Genomic DNA, 6,453 nt, shown 5'->3' on the forward strand with positions numbered 1-6,453 from the left:
AGAATCTCCTTCTCCTTACTACTTCTTAAGAATATTAATGACACTGAAGTAAGTAGACTAGCGAATCGATTTGGGGGATAGGGAGGAGGTAGAGGCAAACACACAGGAGGGAGTTGAAAATGAAAGAATGGAATATCAAAATTATTTTGTGAATCCTCTTGTATCGGGTAACAACCGAAAGGTATTTCGTACTTCTATTCTTAGTATTAATTGAATGACGAGGAGCCGTATGAGGTGAGAATCTCACGTACGGTTCTGTAGAGTGACACTGAAACTGACTCATCTGTCAACTATTCCACAACTACACCAAAAAAACCTAACTCTGCCCTACGGAAAGTCGCCAGAGTTCGATTAACCTCCAAGTTCGAGATAACGGCTTACATACCAGGTATTGGCCATAATTTGCAAGAACATTCCGTGGTCCTTGTGAGAGGCGGGAGGGTGAAGGACCTACCTGGTGTAAGATATCATATCGTTAGAGGAACTTTAGATGCTGTAGGAGTAAAGGATCGTAAGAAGGGGCGTTCCAGTGCGTTGCAGAACATTGTCGTAACTTGTATCATCGCAATGATTCCGTATCGGTTGTTCTGATATGTCAAATGCATAGCCGACCCGATAGTGGGAATGTTGCCAGGGGACCGAAGCCTGCTATTACGGAGATTGATTATTATCTTATTCGTGTGAAACAACTCGGTGTCCAGGGTATTGCATTCCAGTAAGTTGAGTCTTACCCGGACTCCCATTTATTTGGAAAATCTTCGAATGTCTTCTCTCTCTCAGAACGAGTTCGGACTACGATTATGGAGATTCAGTGGAGGTTTTGTGAACATTTGGTAATTGGATCAATAAACCCACGGACATTCTTGGTGAGATAAATGAAATACGGGATTTCCCTTCTCCTATTCGTGGGATGATGAAGAGGAAACGGATACTCAATGCCTAATGAGTAAATATGATTCATTGAAGTAACCCGAACTTACTTCAAGACTTTCTATTCAATCATATGGAAAGCTGCATTCGATGAAAGTCGCACGTGCAGTTTGGGGGGAGATCCTCGACTAACCGGCGGATCCACCCTACAATATGGAGTGAAAAAGCCCAAATAAGATTCTAAGATACAGTCGAGATAGAATCGGAATCCGACATATCTGTAAACTCATGTTACACCGGAGCAATGTAGCGAACAAAAAGAAAAATATAGAATCGGATCCGATTTATCGTAATCGATTAGTAAACATGTTGGTTGATCGTATTCTTAAAGATGGCAAGAAATCATTGGCTTATCAGATTCTCTATCAGGCTATGAAGCGGATTAAGGAAAAGACGAATAAGAATCCACTGTCTGTCCCGCGACAAGCAATACGTAGGGTAACTCCCGATATAGTAACAGAATCCAAACGTGTAGGTGGATCGACTTATCGAGTCCCCGTTGAAGTAGTACCTGCAGAAGGAAGAGCTTTGGCTATCCGATGGTTATTGATCGCGTGTCGAAAACGTTCAGGTCGAAGTATGGCTTTAAGATCAAGTGATGAATTAATGGATGCTGCCAGAAATTCTGGTAGTGCTGTACGGAAGAAGGAGGAGACTCACAAGGTGGCAGAAGCTAATAAGGCTTTTGCCCATTTCCGTTAGTTCCGGGTTCGTTTCAATCCACAACCTCTTATTGGTGGATTGAAACCTTCTACTCCGGAGCGCAGGGTATTAGGAATCAAGATACGCCAGAAGCATATGGATAAGCAGAAATTAAATAATGGGAGAAAGAATATCCAAGTCATAGGGGAAATTTTGTCACTGGTATAGTACCTCATGAAAAAGAGAAAGACTAGTGTCGAATCGTAAAGTCCATAACATCATCGACATGATCAACATGATCGACATGACCAAAGTGATCGACGCAATCGACGCAATCAACATGATCGACATGATCGACATGACTAGAATGATCGACACAATCGACACAATCGACATGATCGACATGATTGGCACTGCCCGCATCCCCGCGACTCCCACCATTCTCAACTATCTCCGCCTGGGGCGGACTACTCACCTCGGGGGGGGGGGGGGATGTCAGGCAACGCCAGCAGATATTTATCCTGTATGTCCCTCACCTCGAATCGATGATTGAGTCGTAGTACATCTAAGGCAAAGCTGGCATCTCCCATGATGTACTCGAGGAGCCGAACTAACGTTGACTTTCCCGTGGTTTATGATAATAAAAGGGAAATGCGTCTGAAAAGAGAGTCAAGGTTTGAAGAAGTATCGTGCGAAAACAAAGGGAAGTCTTCCCGTTTCTTCGGATATTCAATCAATATTAGATTAGTTGACACAGGTGGGATTCTGTGATATACTATGGATCAACAGGCTCATCAGCTTGGGTAATCACCAATCGTTTCGAAAACCAAAAATTACCACGACCGCAACTTTAGAAAGACGCGAAAGCGCAAGCCTATGGGGTCGCTTCTGCGACTGGATCACCAGCACTGAAAACCGTCTTTACATCGGATGGTTCGGTGTCTTAATGATTCCCACCTTATTAACCGCAACCTCTGTATTCATCATTGCTTTCATCGCAGCTCCCCCTGTAGATATCGATGGTATTCGTGAGCCTGTCTCCGGTTCTTTGCTATACGGAAACAACATTATCTCCGGTGCTATCATTCCTACTTCTGCAGCTATCGGTTTACACTTCTACCCAATCTGGGAAGCAGCTTCCGTTGATGAATGGCTATACAATGGTGGTCCTTACGAACTGATCGTTCTTCACTTCCTACTTGGTGTAGCTTGCTACATGGGTCGTGAGTGGGAACTTAGTTTCCGTTTAGGCATGCGTCCTTGGATTGCTGTTGCGTACTCAGCTCCCGTTGCAGCTGCTACCGCTGTGTTCCTGATCTACCCAATCGGTCAAGGAAGTTTCTCTGACGGTATGCCCCTAGGAATTTCTGGTACTTTCAACTTCATGATCGTTTTCCAGGCTGAGCACAACATCCTTATGCATCCCTTCCACATGTTGGGTGTAGCTGGCGTATTCGGCGGCTCTCTATTCAGTGCTATGCATGGTTCTTTGGTAACTTCTAGTTTGATCAGAGAAACTACTGAGAATGAGTCTGCTAATGCAGGTTACAAGTTCGGTCAAGAGGAAGAGACCTACAACATCGTAGCTGCTCACGGTTATTTTGGCCGTTTGATCTTCCAATATGCCAGCTTTAACAATTCTCGCTCTCTGCACTTCTTCTTAGCCGCTTGGCCCGTAGTAGGCATCTGGTTTACTGCCTTGGGTATCAGCACCATGGCATTCAACTTGAATGGTTTTAACTTCAACCAATCCGTGGTTGATAGCCAAGGTCGTGTTATTAACACCTGGGCTGATATCATCAACCGTGCTAACCTAGGTATGGAAGTTATGCATGAACGTAACGCTCATAATTTCCCTCTAGACTTAGCTTCTGTTGAAGCTCCTTCTGTAAACGGATAATACCTGTCTGGTCGTGCAGCATCACTAAATACCAAACCTCGCATAAGGTTTGGTATTTAATGGAGATTCGTCCGATGGAAAAATAATAGTAATATCTCGCCATAATCTTACAATTATCAGTTTCCAATCTTGGATTCTGGGGAATCTTTGAAACACCCTTCTAGGATTACAGAGAATGGGAATCAAAGATATTCTCATTCTGATTAGCGGAACGCTTGTAGTCCCGTACCCACTGGAATAGATTGAGAATACATTTTTCACCTAACATATTTTTTCTTGTATTAATATATAGACGAATAATACGTACGCGCATCGAATGAATGACCCTAGTAGATCTTGTTCTCTCCCAGTTAAGAAAGCTGAATAGGGAAAGTAGGGGGCGGACGTAGCCAAGTGGATCAAGGCAATGGATTGTGGATCCATCACGCGCGGGTTCAATCCCCGTCGTTCGCCCATCAGGTTGGAGAACTCGTCTTTATCACTCGGAATAAAATAAGTTGATGAGGAGATAGATAAGACATAGATAGGTTTCTTCAACAATTCGAGATTCCCGAGACAGCTTCAGGTAGGTACGAATACACCCACAAATCACCACATCGAAAGTACTCACTCCATTGGGCCTTGAATCTTTCGATATTATCTATATAATGGAATGTGAGAGGTGGGTAGTATCTACCACATATAGATAAAGTGAAGAGAGATCATGAGGTAAGAGAAGTGGGAGAAGAAAAAGTAAGAAGTCCAGATTTATTCTCTGAAGTTCCGAAGTTAGCAGAAACCGATGGATTCCACTACTCATTTGAATCATTGAAAAATCAAGATCTAGGGGAATTTCTAATTGGTCTATTCTCCAGTTATGAACCCTCCATCAAATTATTTGACTTATGAATTCTGAGTTCAATCTTTTTACGGAATCTGCGCGATTCAATGAAGCGGGGTAATAGCGTGACTCCGGGAATCCTGATGTTACTAACAATACCAATTCCTATGCATCGTTCAGGTGAGAGAAATTTGATCGAAGGAGGTTCTATAGATCTAGCGAAACTAATTAATAGAACTGGTGGAGTAGTAAAAAAACCAGCAACAAATTCTGTTGAATCCTTCTATCCTCTTTCTCTATCAATAAGATGCTCACCTGCTGAAAAGGATAGAAAGGGAAAGACACGTAATTCTTACTATTCGGATTCAAACGGAAATATTTCCACAACTTCGACGAGGGAAGAACCGCAAGTTCCCATATATAGTGCGATGGATCCTTCGGTTTCAGATGGATGGAGGGTCCGGCTGATGAGGGATCCACTCCCCATCAAGAATATATCCAGAGATGTGACTGAGAGGATTGAAAAATCACTGGGGGATAAGAATCTAGAAGATTCAAATGAGTTTTTTGAATTCTATATAAATGTGATACTTCGTAAGGATGACTGTTACTAAAATGATTCTGATTCGTTACTTCTCCGGAAAATCCATGACAAGCAAAGGGTTAATTGGCTACAAACAGCAACATTAAGAAGCGATTCCTTCATTCCCGTAATATCGGACTTTTGGGACAAAATGTTACTCGAATCCAGGGATTCAGTAGATCGGCAGGGAGATGAATCACCGTTCTATTCCGAGCGGAAGGGTCTCTCCAATTTGTCTCTATTTCCACCCCATAAGAATACAATGTCATCTCGTGATGGTGTATCCCTATCCTATAGCGATATAAGAGATTGGTTAAATTCCATTGACGAGGGGAGTTGGACACTATTCCGGGATTACGCCGATTTTTATATGTGGCATTCCTGTCACCCCAAAGTCCTTCTCCATGGAATAAGGATGAGCGCGAATTGAATCTAACGAGATCTCTCTTAGAAAAGAGATTTATCGAACTTGATTATCTATCGGATAATCAATTACTCACTGAGGTACCAAGTATATTACTAGAAATTTCCTGTGGTTTCTCGAAGTATGTCTCCTCACAAATAGAGACATCTAGAGAATTGGAGGCTTTTCATAGCAACTCAAGGGATGAGTCTGATTCCAGAAATCAGAAGGTTGGGAAGGAGATACCTATCGAAGATACTTGTTTATCTAGTTGAAGTGAGGAGAGAAATCCAGAATATGATTCAATGAAAAGATCTGGAAATGGCTTTGTAGGCAGTTACTCTCCGGAGGAAAGAGCAATATCCACTGATGATTCTCCAGAGGCGGTGAGTCACGGCTTTTCAACAGAATCATCTATACATGAACTAGGTATGGGTCCCACCGCCGATGGAACTCCTATTAAGACATATTTGGCAGAAGAATGATATAAGAATTCCGTGTCTTTCGGTATCGGAAGAATATCTCATTTATGGAAAGTAGAGAGAGATTGTCGGCATTTTACACTCGACTCTCCTTTATTGTTGGGAGATCCTTTCTCCCCTTCTGTAGCGGGAATAGCAGAAAATGATTCCAATAAATGTATTGATTCTTCCTAGAATCGTAAGTGGTTCTTCCAATTATTGGGGTTAGATTCCCACGGAAATGAGGGGGAATTTTCTATTCTACACGCCTATTCACAACTAATAAATGAATCAAGAAACCGACTGACTGGATTTCTTTTAAGAGTTAAAAAATCGAATTTGATTTCCAGTAAGGTAAGAATTGGTAGTAGTAGCGAGGAACCTAGGAAAGCCTTTCTATCGAGAGGAGATCTATCATTTGGTGGAATACTTGACGAGGAATCAGAGATGCAAAATGGCGCATACTTCGATCTTGATAAGATTATTTCAAACCGTTTAGAGATCCTTTTCGATGTACCTGTAGAAAGAACTGATGGAAGTGAAAATCCTACTTTTTCAGATGAATCGGGAGAGGGAGGTAACATATCTTCAACATACTCTCTAGTTAGGGTATATGAACGAAATAGGTTAATATCTCTCTACTCAGTATACACGCTCTTTTCGCGTGACTATTTCTGTACATTAGCTAGTGAATATCTATCCAGAATCAACTAT

The sequence above is a fragment of the Dipteris shenzhenensis genome, unplaced genomic scaffold (assembly GCF_047967505.1).
Source record: "Dipteris shenzhenensis isolate YYH24624 ecotype China unplaced genomic scaffold, Dip_SZ_1.0 scaf0340, whole genome shotgun sequence".
Lineage (NCBI taxonomy): Eukaryota > Viridiplantae > Streptophyta > Polypodiopsida > Gleicheniales > Dipteridaceae > Dipteris > Dipteris shenzhenensis.